This window comes from Giraffa tippelskirchi, chromosome 12, assembly GCF_054371585.1.
Source record: "Giraffa tippelskirchi isolate mGirTip1 chromosome 12, T2T-mGirTip1v1.2.pri, whole genome shotgun sequence".
In the NCBI taxonomy this organism is placed as follows: domain Eukaryota; kingdom Metazoa; phylum Chordata; class Mammalia; order Artiodactyla; family Giraffidae; genus Giraffa; species Giraffa tippelskirchi.
This window is the reverse complement of record NC_137286.1, coordinates 11,641,879-11,661,750: the sequence shown is the minus strand read 5'-3', so window position 1 is coordinate 11,661,750 and position 19,872 is coordinate 11,641,879. Positions and strand designations below refer to the sequence as shown.

Below are 19,872 nucleotides of genomic sequence, written 5' to 3'. Positions count from 1 at the left end.
AAGAGCCTCTTGATGAAAGTGAAAGAGGAGAGTGAAAAAGTTGGCTTAAAACTCAACATTCAGAAAACTAAGATCATGGCATCTGGTCCCATCACTTCATGGCAAATAGATAGGGAAACAATGGAAACAGTGACAGATTTTAATTTTTTGGGCTCCAAAATCACTGTAGATGGTGACTGCAGCCATGAAATTAAAAGACACTTGCTTCTTGGAAGAAAAGTTATGACCAACCTAGACAGCATATTAAAAAGCAGAGACATTATTTTGCTGACAAAGGTCCATCTAGTCAAAGCTATGGTCTTTCCAGTAGTCATTTATAGATGTGAGAGTTGGACCATAAAGAAGGCTGAGCACAGAAGAATTGATGCTTTTGAACTGTGGTATTGGAGAAGACTCTTGAGAGTCCCTTGGACTGCAAGGAGATCCAACCAGTCAATCCTAAAGGAAATCAGTCCTGAATATTCATTGGCAGAGCTGATGCTGAAGCTGCAATACTTTGGCCATCTGATGCAGAGCTGACTCATTGGGAAAGACCCTTACTCTGGGAAACACTGAAGGCAGGAGGAGAAGGAGACGACAGAGGATGAGATGGTTGGATGGTATTACCGACTTGATGGATATGAGTTTGAGTAAGCTCCAGGAGTTGGTGATGGACAGGGAAGCCTGGCATGTTACAGTCCATGGGGTTGCAAAGAGTTGGACACAACTGAACGACTGAACTGACTGAGCATAGATGATTTCAGGCTTTAAGGGGTCTGAAACAGTTGAAACTAACCTTAATGAAATGGGTGCACTTGAGTGGCTTGGACAGTAATGCAAAAAAAAAAGCAAACACTCATGTGTGCCAGTGACTCTTCTAGATTATCCTATATCATTTAACAGCACGGATTGTTCTAGATCTTTTGTTTTTAAAATTTTATTGAAGTGTAGGTGATTTACAGTGTTGTGTTTAATTTCTGCTATACAGTAAAGTGATTCAGTTATATATTCTTTTCCATTATAGTTTATCACAGGATATTGAATATAGTTCTCTGTGCTATACAGTAAGACCTTATGGTTTATCTATCCTACATATAACAGTTTGCATCTGCTAATCCCAAACTCCTAATCCTTCCTTGTCCTACCCTCTGCCCCCTTAGTGATCACAAGTCTATTCTCTATCTCTAAGTCTGCTTTTGTTTTGTAGATATGTTCATCTGTGTCATATATTCGATTCCACACATAAGTGATATCATATGAAACTGTCTTTTTCTGACTTACTTCATTTAGTGTGACAATCTCTAGGTCCATCCATGTTGCTGCAAATGGCATTATTTCATTCTTTCTTATGACTGAGTAATATTCCATTTTGTATGTATATATACTGCATCTTCTTTATCCATTCATCTGTCAGTGGACATTTAGGTTGTTTCTATGTCTTGACTATTGAAAATAGTGTTGCTATATATCTTTTTGAATTATAGCTTTGTCTATTATGTGCATTCATTTAATCTAAATAACAACCTTTGATGTAGCTCTGTTATTATGTGCAGTTTGCAGGTGAGGAAATTGAGATATGGGGAAGTAACTTGTTCAAGGTCACACCCAGGCAGAGCTGGAATTTAAAAGCAGGCTGCCTGACTCAACCTGTTCCCTTTAACAATATTATACTTTCTCAATGGGGCAGAAGAAAGTTGAATAAAGAGATAGGGAAACCAGATCACCTTACCTGTCTCCTGAGAAACCTGTATGTGGGTCAAGAAGCAACAGTTAGAAGTGCACATGGAACAATGGATTGGTTCCAAATTTGGAAAGGAGTACATCAAAGCTGTATATTGTCACCCGGCTAATTTAACTTATGGCGTCCAGTCCTATCACTTTATGGCAGAAAGAAGGGGAAAAATTGGAAGCAGTGATAGATTTTATTGTCCTGGGCTCCAAAATCACTGTGGACAGTGACTGCAGCCATGAAATTAAAATGCTTGCTTCTCAGAAGGAAAGCTATGACCAACCTAGACAGTATATTAAAAAGCAGAGACATCACTTTGCCTAAAAAGGTTACCATAGTCAAAGGTATGGGTTTGTTCTCCATTATTTAGACTTTGGCTTTTACCCTGAATGAGATGGGAAGCTGCTGCAGGGTTCTGTGCTGAGAAACAGGATGTTCTGTCTTAGATTTTAATTGGATTACTTAGGAAACTATTGAAAATCATGGATGGGGGACTAGTGAGGATTTTATACAATGAGCCAGGTGCAAGATTATGTTGGCTTGGGTCAGACCAGGAGTTACTTCAGGCCACTTGTGGTTTGAAAAGCTCTAAACACACAATAGCATATGCTGAGTAGACAGTAGGGGACCAAGTGTGGAATGAAAGGAATAATCTGGGCTGGAGGTAAACATAGGGAACTGTTACCAGGAAGATTGTATTCAAAGCCCAAAATATGTTTACTGAATGACTCAAGGTTGTTGAGGGAAGAGCTTTTTATTGAAAAAGAAATGTGAATGGTAAAAAGTTAGAGCTTTTCAAGAAATAGAGGGAGAATTCTCAGCCTAGACAGAGAATGTAGAACCCTTGGAATATCTCCCAACCAGGACCCTAGCCTGAAGATAGATATTGCAGACAGACATGGCTATGGAGTGAATGTTTCTTTGTTCTTGCCCCCCACAAAGTCATTTATTGTAATCCTAGTCCCTGAGAAGGACGTGCACTTTTGGGAAATGGATTGGGATTGGCCCACAGAGCTCCCTTGCCCCTTCTGCCATGTGAGGTCACATCAGAAAGGCACGAGTTGTGAACCAGGAAACGGTTCCTTACCAGACACCACATCTACTGTTGCCATGATCTTTAGTTTCTCTTAACTGTCAAAGATTTCTTTTGAATATTTTGAATATTTTCCATATCATACGTAATTTAACATTTTTTTACCTAAACTAAGAATTTTTGAGATGGAAAAACATTGATTTAGTCACCACAGTGATCAGTATTAAAAATAATTGGTCAATTCTCTCTGTTCTCTTCCCAAAGCTTTTGCTAAACTAACTCAGCTTTCACCAGCTATTGAAATTATTTGAATTAAGAATGGTCATAATGGTTGGCACTTGTACAGTACTTTCATTTTAAAAGAACTTGGACATCCATTATATCATTTGACCCACCCACTAACTCTTTCAGTGACAGTGTAGGTTTTATTGTTCCCATTTTACAGAAGAAGCAACTGAGGCTTAGTGAGATTAGATTAGTCCTAGAATGAGTAAGTGGTAGGGCTGAGTCTTGAATCTGATTCTTCCTGACTCCAAGTCCAGGCTGAGTGTCTTTCCACACTGTACTTGATTATCTAAGTATTTTCCTATTAATATGCTTAATGCGTGTTTCCATCGCCTTCTTTTTCTATTGGCTTCGTTTGGTTTCCCAGCAGAGGGTCTTCCTAAGAGGAAGAGGGTGCCTGTCGCCCTCCTGGGTGGTTTCATGGGCGCACAGCTGGTTCCTCCTGTTTCCGATCTTGCATTTTCCTTTTCTGTGGTCCTTTCAGCTTCACTCACCATCGGAGGAAATCTCCTCTTTCCCTAGACTCGACTTCTAAAGTCTTCTCATAGCCCCCTGGCATTGGGACCTCCCATCTTAATCACCCGCAGGAGAGCCCATCTGAGAGGGGAGACAGAGGGCACGGACCGCAGCACGCCGGGAAGCCATGCTGAGGGTTACTTCTGCATTTCCTTCCTCGCGGTCCTCAGGAGCATCCTCGCCGCCCTCCGGCCCCGGCTCTCTCCAGCCCGCCCCGGATCCGCCTCCCTCTCCTTCCTCTAGGAGGCTGAGACCAAGCGTGGGACGCACCTGTGTCCCTCTCCGGTCACCCCGTTGAGGCATCGGGGGCTGCTCCCGAAGCAGGATTTACAGGCCCGGAAAACGCCAATGGGAGATCCAAATGGTCGGGGACTCCGGCACTTTAAGAGGCTTTTCTCTGGGAAACACCCGTCCCTTCCGTGCGCCTTATGAATGGAAATACTCCTCCCCCGGTCGAGCCCATTTTCCCCATTTCACCAGGAGCCGCACCTTGCTCTCTTCTTTTGGTCTCCCCGCCCACATCAACGCGGGCAGCTCCAGGAGGGGACGGACAGGAAGCCTTTGGCCGCCTATTAAATCCCACCCATTTCTCCGGGGGCGATTTCCTAACCTTCCGGGACCGAATTCTGCAATTTGATGTGCGTTTTGTCCGAATGGTAGCGACACGGGCCTAAGGGAGGGGGAAAGCGAGGGGGTGGGGGGTGGGGGGTATGCGCTCTTTTCCTCGCAACATCGCTGGCGGAGCGAGGGAGCTCACACGACACAGATTTTGGGGCAAAGCCTTTCCATCTGGACAGCACCATGTCCACCAAAGCGGAGCAGTGTAAGTAGCAGCCGGCCCGGCGTTCCGGCCCGGCCTCCGGCTGGGAGCTATTGCAGTTGCGGCGTTTGCGGCTGCTGGGAGACCTTGGCATCGTGCTGGTGCGGGGGTGGGGGCTGAGGTTGGGGCGGGTGGGGGGGTGGGGGGTGAAAGAGAAGGTGGGGGAGGGTGGACGTTAATGGGAACGCGGCGCTGTCCCCGGTGCTGAAAAATTATGCGGGCTTCCTGAGCTGGTGGTGGGGTTTCGCAAGACTGAAAGACCCTGCAAAATGAAATTAAAATGGGGCCATTCTTGAGGAAAAGAGGCCTCGTATCTTTCAGATAAACATTTCAGTATCTGTTGTTGGAGTGGGGGAAGGGGGGCAGCGGCAAATCAGGGGCGGGGAACTGTCAGTGCAACCAAAGCCTGCCTGGCCTTCTGAGCATGCCCAGTTCTCGGTGCTGGAGCCATAGGGGAGTTTGAGTCTGCAGTTTCCACTTGGGGTTGGAGAGGCTAGAAGGCAGAGAAGGGGGAGGGAGCCGAAAGCCAGGCAGAATTCTGGATTCAGTGTGAGGAAAAATCAACAATATCAGCACTAATGCTGAAACTAACCCCAACCATAGGTTAAAGCAAGAGTCAGTGCTGGCAAGAAAGTGAAAGGGGCTCTGGGAAAATGATCATATCATTTTGCCAAAGAGATTTCTTTTGTAGAGCAGCTCACACAAACTATAACAAATAGCAGGGGGTTTTAGTTGTCCCAGTCATGACTGGCTGTGTGAATTGGTTGGAAACAACCTGCTAACTCCTTGTGGACAGAGGAAGTTTCTAATCTGTTTCCTATAGCCTCTCTTATTGCAGTGCACATTAGTAGGCCTTTGGTATGTACTTGGTAGGTTGATTATCATGTAACCTTTTCCTGAGTGCACTTGAAGGATTCAGGAACTTAAACTTCTATAAATAAAAGGTGTTTTTACTAAGCAATGCTTTTGAATTTTTAACAAATTTACCAAAGCCTGTTCATGGAATTGACTCTTGTTTCTTTCAAAACAGTACACAGTTATGTTGCTAATGCTGTTACTGCTTAAAAGTCTTTTAAATTCTTTTTTGGAATGACTATTAAAACCATTTTGTGAAATGCTGAAAACAGTAGTGAGTATTTTGGGTCAGTAGCTTGTGTTTGATAAAATGCAGTATGTCACTTATTCACCAGGTAGATTAAATTAACTGAAGACTCAAAGAATTCCCAGATCAATGGTTCATTAGAGATCCTTTATGTTCACCTACCATCTAGTGTGTGTACCTTTAGATAAATTTTTGTTTGTTTATTTTTGGAATCTGGACTACCTGAGTTTGCATCCTAGTTCTACTGTTTACTATTTGACCTTGGGCAAAATAATTGACTTTTTTGAACTTTATTTCCTCATCTGTAAACGTGGGGTAATAATGCCAATGGGATTGTTGTGCTTATAAATGAGAGAATATATATAAAATGTTGAGTGGTGAGTCAAGCATATAGCAAGTACTCAAGAAATGATAGTTATGATACTGACAGCTATTCCCCACTTATTTGTCCATCTCTTCTAAATCATTAGGAAGTTCTTTTGTGATTTTTTTTGGCCTATTTTGACAAGTTAAATCTAAATCTCAAAGGTAAATTTTTCTTCTACAGAGATTTTTGAAAAAATTAGATGCATTATATCTTGAGTAATTGGAATTGGTGCAGAACTTCCCACGTGAGAATATCGCTCCCTTGAAAATTTTATTTTAGTACCTGTCATTTGCTTTTATAGTTACATATTATATAAGTAATATCAGGTGAAAGCCAGTGAGTATTACTGTCTTCTTCCTTGTTATATTTTGAGATGCACTGGATTCTTTGTCTTGTCTCTTTCCTGGGCAGTTAATTCCAAGATGAATATAATGTATTTGACTTGGTTGTGTAGTACACATAGTATGTAGTTTAGGTAATTTAGAATTTTTGTAAAATCATATTTTTTTTTTCATCAGTAGATGATGGTAAGGATGCCATATTTGAAGTTAGAACATGTGGATTTGAGTTTTTCATGCTCTTTTGATTAACTGTGAGACACAATTACCTGGGCAATTAGCTTAATAGTTTTGTGCCTCAAAGTTTCCATCTGTGAAGTCAGGTGTAGGAGCAGCAACTATCTTTGTTTGCTGTTAGCATTTTGGAGGGCAAAGGAGGTAACATGGGAGTAGGCTATGAAAAGGATAAGGATGCTTTGGGTGTTTTTAGGTTATCTTTATTCAGGGTGAAGGGAAGTTAAGAATCTCTTTTCTCTCTCTCTTGTATATACTAACATGGATGAGTTGACACTCTAGTGCACATTATATACCTGAAAATTGAGCAGACACATGAAAGGCTGTGTGGTTGCTGTTTGCAAAGGGTGACTACTTTTTAACAAAGAGAAGTTGCAAATCTGTGATATTTTATTCTTGGACTCAGTAGGAGTATGGCTAGGAGGAAGGGGAAAGAGCAGGGAGGGCCATGAGATTTTTCTCTCTGTTGGATGTGAAGACCACCGGAATGGGAATAAGTTCATTCTTTTCTGCATTCAGAAGCGTGCACAGGACCACATGCCTAAGGACCAAGGGGGAATGGAGGCTTAATGCAGTGTCAAAATATTGTTTCTGTTATTTTTCTTCCTGTGGCCTCTTGATGTAGGTAGAGGTTTCTTTGGTACAGGAAGTGGACATAGTTTGGTTGAGCTGTCAAGAGGAAGTACTTGCATTTCAACCAAACAAATTAGGTGACTTACCTTTCAAATGTAATGTATCCCAGATGTGTGAAAGATGATTTTATTTTTATGGAGTAGCATTTTCTTTCATAAAATAAGTAATAATGATCAAAGAGAGGCTAGGTATGTATAGTTAAGACATGGTTTGGGGCCTGTTTTTATATATCCAATCAGTTTCCTATGCTTTCTGCAGAACATCATAACAGAAGGTGAAAGCTGCCTAGCAATTTCCAGGCGATTGCACAGAGTTCCAACTTTTTTCCTCCAAATGCTCTGGGTTTTTTTGTTTGTTTGTTTGTTTGTCTTAAAGTGAAACTTCATTGTAGTGAAAACGTTTATGTGGCTGATATAGAATGATAAAAATAAGAATTTGTAGTTCTTTTATTTGGGATTCTAAAGAGGAGAAAGAGGAATCCACTTCCCTATCCCCCCAGTTTTTCCTGTCTTTCAAGAGTTAAAATTGCCCAATCTGGAACTTTGGGTGTGCTCTTTCAAGAAAAGCTTGCCTTTGATAACAGCAGAAGTTAAAAGAGTCGGGATTGTAGAATCAGACTGCTGCTTGGGTTTAAATCCTAGTTCTGGTTCTTACATTCTCTGCGACCTTGGACAAGTTAACTCAACCTCTCTAAACCTCAACTGCATTATTCATAAAATGGGGATAGTCATAGTTGTTGTGAAGATTAAATGAGGTGATCCATGAAAAGTGCATAGCACAGAATCTTGACACACAATAAATTAGTAAATAATCACATTCATGCTCAGTTGCTCAGTTGTGTCCGACTCTTTGCAACCCATGGACTGTAGCCTGCCAGGTTTCTCTGTCCGTGAGATTTTTCAGGCAAGAATACTGGAGTGGTTTGCCATTTCTTCCTCCAGGGGATCTTCCCAACCATAATAAATATTAGCTATTATTATTATTATTATCATCAAGTATAAAACCTTGTGCTTGCTGCTAAAATAAGGATAATTATAATGTTTGGCTCTAGCCCACCAGAGTGCAGCAGAAAAAAAGAATAGCCATTGTTTAAATGGTACATAGCCTATTAACTATTTTTTATTCTCCTTTCTTTGTCTCCAAGTCTCTTCTATGGCAATAAACCTAATCCATTTTGAATGGGAGGGAATCTCTGCATGACAATTCCTTGACTTGATATATCTAGCAGAGAACTAACTGATCATCTATACAGAACATTTCTAAGGCATGAATTGCCTGTCCATCACCTTTTGTATTATAATGACAGTGTAGCATCTGGTTATATAAATCACATACATAAATATCCATCAAAATATTTGTCAAATTTGGAAATTAACCTGCTGATATTTTGTGTATAAACTTACTATAGTAATTACAGAAATATGAATGTATGCCATTTTTAATGTGTTTACCCTATTCAACATATTTATCCTGATAACTAAAAATCTTTTGATTACATCTAAACAAACATTTTAAGAGTATAGCTAATTAGCACTATGATTTGGAATTGAACTTGCCCCGTCCCTTACATATTTAAGGGTTATGCTTGGAGAAATCAAAAGGTAGTTTATTTATTTTTATTACATTATTTGATAATATGACTAAAATATAAAAGCACTTTGAATAACACTGCAACCTGTAGCCATTTAGAAGTCTTTGGGCAACATAGCTAGCTTCTTATAGGGGAAACTCTGGTTTTATTCACATGTGTACAAATTAGAGTGTGGCTATTAACCATGAATGTGGTCGCAAAAAGAGCACCTGGTTTCAGCTCTGATTTCTCTTCATGGTTGGACATTAGCTTTTCTATTCCCTATTTAAACTCTCCCTTTCTTCTTTCTTTGCTGACTGTCCCTATTCAGATTTTTTTCTTAGGGCTACCTTTCTTCTCCTTATCTTTTTTTAAAAAAAGTTCATTTATTTAGACGTATGGGCTTTCTCTATTTGTAGTGTGCTGGCTTCTCATTGCAGTGGCTTTTCTTGTTGCAGAACATGGGCTCTAGGCATGCGGCTTTAGTAGTTGTGGCTCGCAGGGTCTAGAGCGAGGTCTAGTAGTTGCAGCGTGCAGGCTTAGTTGCCTTGCAGCACGTGGGATCTTCCCTGCCAAGGGATCCAATCCGTGTCCCCTGCACTGGTGGGTGGATTCTTATCCACTGGACCCTCAGGGAAGTCCTCTTCTCCCTGTCTTTAAAAACAGGATTCTGTCATTAGTCTTGTTTTTCCTTTTCAAATCCCACGGATTCTTTCTCTCATTCACTCTTGAGGTATCAACTCTCACTTCTATGTAGATGACACTCAAATTCAATTTTCTAGTCTAAACGCGTTTCTTGGCCTCTGTCCATATTCAAGCATCCTACAGGCAACTCAAACCCATATGCATTGTCTTTGGTCCTAAACTTGTAATTCTTTTTTATAGTACTCATTTTGGCAAATGGCACTATGATCTGCACATTCACCTAAGTCAAAAAATTGGAAGTCTTCCTAAACTTCCCCCATGTGTGTGTGTGTGCTCAGTCCGACTGTTTGCAACCCTGTGGACTGTAGTCCGCCAGGCTCCTCTGTCCATGGGATTTTCCAGGCAAGAATACTGGAGTGGGTTGCCATTTCCTTCTCCAGGGGATCATCCTGACCCAGGGATAGAACACAATGTCTCTTGCATCTCCTGCATTGACAGGCAGATTCTTTGCCACTAGCACCACGTAGATGGTATTATGTTCATATCTGTGTCTTCAGCATGTAAATTGTTGTCTAGGGCACAGGGTTGCACAAAAGCTGTTTTTTGAATAAGTAAAAATGGTTGAAGGTGAAGTAAGTGTCTTCTATAAAGAAGAATTACAGTGACTTCCCTGGTGGTCCAGTGGCTAAGACCCTGTACTCCCAATGCAGGGGGTCTGAGTTCGATCCCTGGTCAGGGAACTAGATTCCACATGTAGCAACTAAGAGTTCACATACTGCAACTAAGACACAGTGCAGTCAAATAAATAAATATTTTTTTTTTGGAAAAAAGGATTGAATAATTATGTTTCTGGATATCATTCATTTGAAGATTTCATATTTTCATTAATGTGAGGTTCTATATTATATACAATTTTCACATGCTTTTCAAATAGATTTACAACTAATTAAAAATATAGTTATCAAAAGTACTTAAAACATATATGCTCAATCAAATTTTATAGTATTTCATAACAACTGATACTTTTCCCAAACGTTCACTGTATTTTTGATTCTTATAGCTAAAGTTTTCTCTTAATATATTCAGCTTAATAATTACAATTCCTAATTGGTAGGCTATCTTATTACACAGCAGCTTTTTTTTAAGATAAAGTGACAGTACATCTGAAGTCAGGGACTCTTCACGTTATAACTTGGATCCTTTGATAACATATCTGTTCAAGTTTTATGTGTTGATTACTCAATCAATAAAAAGGCTTTAAGTTGGGATTTTCATCTTATAGTATTATTATGTTGGAAATTCATGTGTATTTATTTCTTATATTCTGAAAAGATATTAGTAGCTCAGCATAAATGAACACATATATTGGCTTAGAAATGAAATGTTCATTGCATCAAAAGCTACCTTAAGCAAAAATATATACTTATCAATAAGCTCATTTCCTGTAGTATGGAAGGCTCATCCATTTCATTTAGAATTTTTAGCTTTCTTTTTTCAATCTATACAGTCCATTTCTGTCTGGTTTTTCTCTCCTTTCAGATGTTTCTCGAAAGGACAACACTTCTAAATAGCATATAGTTTATCATGTGTGTCTCATTTCCTGTTTATTGTGGGATTAAAATTGGAGGGAAATCAGCCTTTTAGAGTGTATTTCTTCATTGGTCTCAGAAACTTGATCTGACACTAGGACAAAACCTAAAGGATATGTGTATATGTTTGTAGACATAGGTACTTATATGTGTGTGCGTGTTTATATACCTACACATTTATATATATGATGCTATTTGCATTTAAAGAAGAAATGAGCTTGCCTCAGAAGTGACAATAGATAACTCCTAATTATATAACCAATTTGTCTTGTCAGAGTTACATGTATTTGAATCTTATGATCTCTAGAAAGGAGAGTTTAGATGTCTATTGTTTGTGCCTATTATGTATTAAGCACTTTGACATATATTAGTGTAATTCATTCTCACAATAGTTTTGAGAGTCAAATGTTATTGTATTAATGCTTTGGTTTTATGTCTTGAATATTCCTCAGATCCCTCACTTCCTATTAATTCTTACTGTCACCATTGTAATTCCTGAATTCATCATTTCTCTATTATTACAGCCTTTTAATTTATCTCCCCATGTCTGCTTTTGTCCTCATCAAATCTATCCTCACATAGTTCCCTTAGTAATCCATCTGAAATATAGAAGCTTCCATGTCATTCTCATCATTCTTTTCTTTAAAACCCTTCAGTAGCTTCCTGTCATGTTTTACCCATATTAGAGCTCCACCTCTTTGGGAGTTGGGTGAGCTCTTCCTAGATGTTAAACTGTATACTATATATGTAGAATTTTTGTTGTTTTTCAGTTGTTAAGCCATGTCTGACTCTTTGAACCCCATGGACTGCAGCACACTAGGCTCTTTTGTCCTTCTCTGTCTCCTGGAGTTTTCTCAAACTCATGTCCATTGAGTCAGTGATGTTATCCAGCCATCTCATCCTCTGCCACCCCCTTCTCCTTTTGCCTTCAATCTTTCCCAGCATCAGTGTCTTTTCCAATGAGTCGGCTCTTTGCATCAGGTGGCCAAAGTATATGTAGAATAATTGCTCAATAACATTGGGGGATAACATGACTTAATTTTGAGGCACTTTTTACATTACATTTAAAAATGCATTCCAGATCCTTCTTATTTCCTCCTTTAAATGTGACACTTGAAAAAGATTCAATGCCTTATACATACCTCTGCTAGTGCAGAGCTGTTGTTCAGTCACTCAGTCGTGTCGGACTCTTTGCAACCCCATGGACTGCAGCACCCCAGGCTTCCCTGTTCTTCACCATCTAATGGATTTTGCTCAAACTTATGTCCATTGAGTCAGTGAAGCCATCCAATGATTCATTCTCTGTCGTCCCCTTCTCTTCCTGCCTTCAATATTTCCCAGCATCAGGGTTTTTTCCAATGAGTCGGTTCTTGGCATCAGGTGGCCAAAGTATTGGAGCTTCAGCTTCAGCATCAGTCCTTCCAATGAATATTCAGGGTTGATTTCCTTTAAGATTGACTATTGATCTCCTAGCTGTCCAAGGGACTCTCAAGGGTCTTCTCCAGCACCACAGCTTGAAGGCATCAATTCTTCGGTGCTCAGCCTTTTTTATTGTCCAGCTTTTACATCCGTACATGACTATTGAAAAAAATCATAGCTTTGACTGTACGGACCTTTTTAGGCAAAGTAATGTCTCTGCTTTTTAATGTGCTGTCTAGGGTGGTCACTGCTTTTCTTCCAAGGAGCTATATTTCAAAATGTAACAATCTCTTTAGCTTTATGTATTATAATATCGAGCCTCTGGTCTGCTGAAACTGCCAGATCTTTTCCATAAGAATACCTGTTAAGCCTGTTTTCCTTCATTCTCCATTGTGCAGTAGGAAGATACAGAACTTGGTTTAACCCTGTATTAGTTTCCTAGGGCTGCTGTAACAAATTACCACAAACTGGGTGGATTTAAACAAGGGTAATTTATTCTCTCACAGTTCTGGAGGCCGTTGTTGTTGTTCAGTTGCTAAATTGTGCCCAACTCTTTGTGACCCCATGGACTGCAGTACTCCAGTCTTCCCTGTCCTTCACTGTCTTCTAGAGTTTGCTCAAACTCATGTCCGTTGAGTCAGTGATGCCATCCCACCATCTCATGCTCTGTCGTCCCCTTCTCCTCCTGCCTTCAATCTTTCCCAGCATCAGGGTCTTTTCTAATGAGTCAGCTCTTTGCATCAGGTGGCCAAAGTATTGCAACTTCAGCATCAGTCCTTCCAATGAATATTCAGAGTTGATCTCCTTGAGGAGCAACTGGTTTGATCTCCTTGCTGTCCAAGGGACTCGCCAGAGTCTTCTCCAGTTTGAAAGCATCAATTCGTTTGCACTCAGCCTTCTTTATGGTCCAACTCTCACATCTTTACATGATTACTGGGCTGAAAGTCCAAAGTAAACGTGCTGGCAAAGCCTCGTTTCCTCTGCAGTCTGTCCTTGCTTCTCTTCAACCTTCTGGTGGTTGCTGGGGGATCCTTGGTATTCCTTGGCTTGTGCTATATCACTCTAATTTCTGCCTCTGTCTTCACATGGCCTGTGTGATCTCTATGTCTCTGTACCCAGTTTCCTTCTCTTTTCTCTTATAAATGCCCCATTCATTGGATTTAGTTCAATTCGGTTCAGTCGCTCAGTCGTGTTCAACTCTTTGCGACCCCATGGAATGCAGCATGCCAGACTTCCCTGTCCATCACCAAATCCCAGAACTTGCTCAAACTTATGTTCATCAAGTCAGTGATGCCATCCAACCATCTCATTCTCTGTCATCGCCTTCTCCTCCCGCCTTCAATCTTTCCCAGCATCAGGGTCTTTTCAAATGAGTCAGTTCTTCTCATCAGGTGGCCAAAGTATTGGAGTTTTGGTTTCCACATCAGTCTTTCCAATGAATATTCAGGGTTGATTTCCTTTAGGATGGACTGCTTGGATCTCCTTGCAGTCCAAGGGACTCTCAAGAGTCTTCTCCAACACCACAGTTCAAAAGCATCAATTCTTCCGTGCTCAGCCTTCTTTATGGTCCAACTCTCACATCCATACATGACTACTGGAAAAACCATAGCTTTGACTAGACAGACCTTCGTTGGCAAAGTAATGTCTCTGCTTTTTAATATGCTGTCTAGATTTGTCATAGCTTTTCTTCCAAGGAGCAGGTGTCTTTTAATTTTGTGGCTCCAGTCACCATCTGCAGGGATTTTGGAGCCCAAGAAAATATAGTCTGTCACTGTTTCCATTGTTTCCCCATCTATTTGCCATGAAGTGATGGGACCAGATGCCATGATCTTAGTTTTCTGAATGTTGAGTTTCAAGCCAGCCTTTTCACTCTCCTCTTTCACTTTCATCAAGAGGCTCTTTAGTTCTTCTTCACTTTCTGCCATAAGGGTGGTGTCATCTGTGTATCTAAGGTTATTGATATTTCTCCTAGCAATCTTGATTCCAGCTTGTGCTTCATCCAGCCCGGCCTTTCTCATGATGTACTCTGCATATAAGTTAAATAAGCAGGGTGACAATGTACAGCCTTGACATACTCCTTTCCCAATTTGGAACCAGTTTGTTGTTCCACGTAGGGTTCTAAGTGTTGCTTCTTGACCCGCATACAGATTTCTCAGGAGGCAGGTCAGGTTGTCTGGTATTCCCATCTCTTTAAGAGTTTTCCACAGTTTGTTGTGATCCACACAGTCAAAAGCTTTATGTAGTCTATGAAGCAGAAATAAATGTTGTTCTGGAACTCTCTTGCTTTTTCTGTGTTCCAATGGATGTTGGCAATTTGATCTCTGGTTCCTCTGACTTTTCTGAATCCAGCTTGAACATCTGAAAGTTCTCAGTTCACGTATGTACTGTTGAATCCTTGCTTGAAGAATTTTGAACATTACTTTGCTAGCGTGTGGTTTTCCCTTGTAGCTCAGACGGTAAAGAGTCTGCCCACAGTGTGGGAGACCTGGGTTCAATCCCTGGGGGGTAAGATCCCCTGAAGAAGAAAACGGCTACCCACTCCAGTATTTTTGCCTGGAAAATCCCATGGACAGAGGAGCATGGCAGGCTACAGTCCATGGGATTGTAAAGAGTCAGACATGACTGAGCGACTTCACTTGCTAGTGTGTGAGATGAGTCCAACTTGTGTGGTAGTTTGAGCATTCTTTGGCATTGCCTTTCTTTGGGACTGGAATGAAAACTGACCTCTTTCAGTCCCGTGGCCACTGCTGAGTTTTCCAAATTTGTTGGCACGTTGAGTACATCACTTTCACCACATCATCTTTTAAGATTTGAAATAGCTCAACTGGAATTTCATCACCTCCACTAGCTTTGCTTGTAGTGATGCTTCCTAAGGCCCACTTGACTTCACATTCCAGGATGTCTGGCTCTAGGTGAGTGATCACACATTTGTGGTTATCTGGGTCATGAAGATCTTTTTCGTATAGTTCTGTGTATTCTTGCCACCTTTTCTTTATGTCTTCTGTTCTGTTAGGTCTGTACCATTTCTGTCCTTTATTGTGACCATCTTTGCATGAAATGTTCCCTTGGTATCTCTAATTTTCTTAAGGAGATCTCTAGTCTTTCTCATTCTATTATTTCCCTCTATTTCTTTGCATTGATCACTGAGGAAGGCTTTCTTATCTCTCCCTGCTATTCTTTCAAACGCTGCATTCAGATGGGTATCTTTCCTTTTCTCCTTTGCCTTTAGTTCCTCTTCTTTTCTCAGCTATTCGTAAGCCCTCCTCAGACAACCATTTTGCTGTTTTGGATTTCTTTTTCTTTGGAATGGTCTTGATCACTGCCTCCTGTACAATGTCACAGTTTGGTTAGTTTTCTGTGATTGTGGTTTTTATTCTTTCTGCCCTCTCACGGATAAGATGATTGGATTTAGGGCCCAGCCTAAACCAGTTTGACCTCATTTTATTCTGTTTACATCTACAAAGACCTTATTTCCAAATAAGTTTACAGTTATGGGTATCAGGGTTTAAGACTTGAACACAGTATTTTTGGGGACACAGTTCAACCCACTACAGACTATTGAATTTCATCTTTTTAATGTCATCTCATTGTTGTGCCTGATTTTATCATTCAACATAATAACCATTCCTTCATTAGTTTTGCATCAGTTACCAAAGTGACATGCATCCCTATATAAAATACCTCCCCCACAATGTTGATTGGGAGAAAAGAAGTAAAAAAAAGCATGTGATATGCCATTAAATAGCTTGTTTTGAGTTACTTTTGCACCATTAATCAATACATCTTAAATATGACAGTTTCACCAACTACAAATGCATTCTCTTGTGGTACTACCCAATCATATTTCATCAAGTTGCCCGTTTTCTCTCTTTCTCTCTCTCTCTTTTTTTTTTTTTTTTGGCAAGGCCTAGAGACATGAGGGATTTTAGTTCCATCTAGGGATAGAACCAGTACCCCTTGCACTGGGCACTTGGAGTTTTAACCACTGGACCACCAGGGAGTTCCCAGCTTGTCCATTCTGTTATTCAAAAAACATTTTTTGAGTGTCTGCAATGTCTCAGGCTCTGTACCAGGCTCTAGAGGAGCTTACAGTTAGAGTTCACTTTCAGTTCAGTTCAGTAGCTCAGTTGTGTCTGACTCTTTGTGACTCATGGACTGCAGCACGCCAGGCTTCCCTGTGCATCACCAACTCCTGGAGCTTGCTCAAACTCATGTCCATAGAGTTGGTAATGCCATCCAGCCATCTCCTCCTCTGTCATCCCCTTCTCCTCCTGCCTTCAATCTTTCCCAGCATCAGGGTCTTTTCCAATGAGTCCATTCTTCACATCAGGTGGCCAAAATATTGGAGTTTCAACTTCAGCAATCAGTCCTTCCAATGAATATTCAGGTCTGATTTTTTTGTTAGGGTTGATTGGCTTGATCTCCTTGCAGTCCAAGGGACTCTCAAGAGTATTCTCCAATACCACAGTTCAAAAGCATTGATTCTTCGGTGCTTAGCTTTCTTTATAGTCCAACTCTCACATCCATACATGACTACTGGAAAAACCATAGCTTTGACTAGATGGACCTTTATGGGCAAAGTGATGTCTCTGCTTTTTAATATGCTGTCTAGGTTGGTCATAGCTTTTCTTCCAAGGAGTAAGTGTCTTTTAATTTCATGGCTGCAGTCACCATCTGCAGTGATTTTGGAGCCCAAAAATATAGTCTCTCACTTTCCATTGTTTCCCCATCTATTTGCCATGAAGTGATGGAACTGGATGCCATGATCTTAGTTTTCTGAATGTTGAGTTTTAAGCCAACTTTTTCACTCTCCTCTTTCACTTTCATCAAGAGGCTCTTTAGTTCTTCTTCACTTTTCTGCCATAAGGGTGGTGTCATCTGCATATCTGAGGTTATTGATATTTCTTCCGGCAAACTTGATTCCAGCTTGTGCTTCATCCAGCCCAGCATTTCTGATGGTATACTCTGCATAGAAGTTAAATAAGCAGGGTGACAATATACAACCTTGATGTACTCCTTTCCTGATTTGGAACCAGTCCATCGTTTCATGTCCAGTTCTAACTCTTGCTTCTTGACCTGCATACAGATTTCTCAGGAGGCAGATGAGGTGGTCTGGTATTTCCATCTCTTGAAGAATTTTCCATAGTTTGTTGTGAACCACACAGTCAAAGTCTTTGCCATAGTCAGTGGAGATGAAGTAGATGTTTTTCTGGAACTCTCTTGTTTTTCTATGATCCAGCAGATGTTGGCAGTTTGATCCCTGGTTCCTCTGCCTTTTCTAAATCCAGCTTGCACATCTGGAAGTTCACAGTTCACATACTGTTGAAGCCTGGCTTGGAGAGTTTTCAGCATTACTTTGCTAGCATGTGAGCTAAGTACAATTGTGCGGTAGTTTGAGCATTCTTTGGCATTGCCTTTCTTTGGGACTGGAATGAAAACTGACCTTTTCCAGTCCTGCTGAGTTTTCCAAATTTGCTGGCATATTAAGTGCAGCACTTTCACAGCATCATCTTTTAGAATTTGAAATAGCTCAACTGGAATTCCATCACCTCTACTAGCTTTGTTCATAGTGTTGCTTCCTAAGGCCCACTTGACTTCACATTCCAGGATGTCTGGCTCTAGGTTAGTGATCACACCATTGTGGTTATGGGGGTCATGAAGATCTTTTTTGTACAGTTTTTCTGTGTATTCTTGCCACCTCTTCTTAATATCTTTGGTTTCTGTTAGGTCCATACCATTTCTGTCCTTTATTGTGAATTCACTTTGCTGAGATGTATATATTCTACCTTTAGCTTTCCTTTGTTACTCTATCCAGGTTCCCGCAAAGAAATAAGACAGTGAAGTGAACTTGGCGTGACGTATTCACAGAGTCAATCCTTGCTCTGTATAATCCTTGTTATACTCTTTCTCTTTTTTAGACTGTAGGCTAAATTTTTTTTTGTAGAGCATTGTACTGGAATCTCTTTTTCCTGATTCAGCATTTTTTTTATTTTCCAATTATTTCTGGCTATTATTTTTTATTCTTTCAAGCTAATTTTATAATCAAGTTGCATAGCTCCAGAGAAAGCCTTGATTGTATTTTTGAGTATCACTTTAAATTTATAAAATAACTTGGGGAAAACTGACATCTTCAGGATATTGAGTTTTACTATCTAGGAACATGGTATGTCTTTCTATTTGTTTTCAAGTTTTTTTGGTGGCTTTCAAAAGGTGCTTTTAGAAGGGGTGTTTTTTAGAATTTCTTGTTAAGCTTATGCTTAGCATTTTTTGAAATATTTCTTTCTATCATAATTGAGGTTTGTCTTCTATATTTTGAGAAGGCAATGGCACCCCACTCCAGTACTCTTGCCTGGGAAACCCCATGGACGGAGGAGCCTGGTAAGCTGTAGCCCATGAGGTCGCGAAGAGTCGGACATGACTGAGTGACTTCACTTTCACTTTTCACTTTCATGCACTGGAGGAGGAAATGGCAACCCACTCCAGTATCCTTGCCTGGAGAATCCCAGGAACGGAGGAGCCTGGTGGGGTCGCACAGAGTCGGACACAGCTGACGCGACTGACGCGACTTAGCAGCAGCAGCAGCAGCAGCTTCTATATTTTTGTGTTTGTACATGAATGGTGTTAATTTTTGTATGCCAATTTTATAACCTTACTTTACCAAATTATTTTATTTTTGTACTTGTTTTTCCATCTATTCTTTGTGTTTTCAAAATATAATTGTATAATCTAGAAATATAAAATAATTTTATTCTTTCCTATCCAATTTTTTATCTCTAATTACTTTCTCTTTTTTAATTGCATTGGCAAATATTTCCAACACATCTTTAAGTATAACGTAGAGAGTGAGTATTGTGTTGTTTTGAATCTTAGTTGGAAAGCCACTAATTTCTCTATTAAGTAAAATTTTGGGGGATGTCGAGGTAACATATTAAGGTATTAAGGAAGTGTCCATCAGTTTTTATTTTATTGAGTTAAAAAAACTTGAATGGTGTTGAATTTTGTCAAGTTCGTTTTCTTTATCTATGGAGACCATATGACTTCTACTCATTAATATGCTGGATTGGAGTTTATCATGTTTTATTTAATAATTTTTGTGCTGATATTTGTAAGTTAGATTGGCCCATTGTTTTTTGGGGGGATAGAGTGGGGAGTGATTCTAGTTATACTAGAACAATGTTATACTCACTACATAAAATGGGTTTGGAAGATTTCCGTTTTTTCCCCATGCTCTGGAATAATTAAAGTAACACTGGAAGTTTTCTGATCTTTCAAAGTTTGTTAGGGTTCCCATGTGAAGTCATCAGGCCTAGTGTTTTTTTTATAGTGAAACTTTTTAACTTCTTCCTTTATTTTCTTTATGATCTTCGTTCTATTTAGACTTTCTGTTTCTACTGGGGTCAATTTTGGTAAGTTTTATTTTTCTAAAATTTTTTCCATTTCATCTAAGTTTTCAAATTTGTTTGCATAGAAGTAAGAAAAAGAATCCTTTAGAAAATTTTTAATTTCCCCTGTTTTGATGTTTTATTTTCTCCTTGTCATTTCTGATGTTGTGTACTTAATGTTGTGTATTTTGTTTTTTCTCTCCCAAATACCCACTCCCCCTTTTCCCTATA

General features: G+C 40.0%; 1 protein-coding gene across 1 annotated transcript in view; it reads left to right on the top strand.

Moving 5' to 3' along the window:
• Nucleotides 1-3,997: 3,997 nt before the first annotated feature.
• UNC79 (unc-79 subunit of NALCN channel complex) overlaps nucleotides 3,998-19,872 on the top strand; it is a 269,126-nt gene continuing 253,251 nt past the window's right edge. Inside the window, exon 1 of the mRNA XM_081548126.1 lies at nucleotides 3,998-4,180. The gene's annotated coding sequence lies outside the window, so the exon portion shown is untranslated. The remainder of the gene's footprint in view (nucleotides 4,181-19,872) is intronic.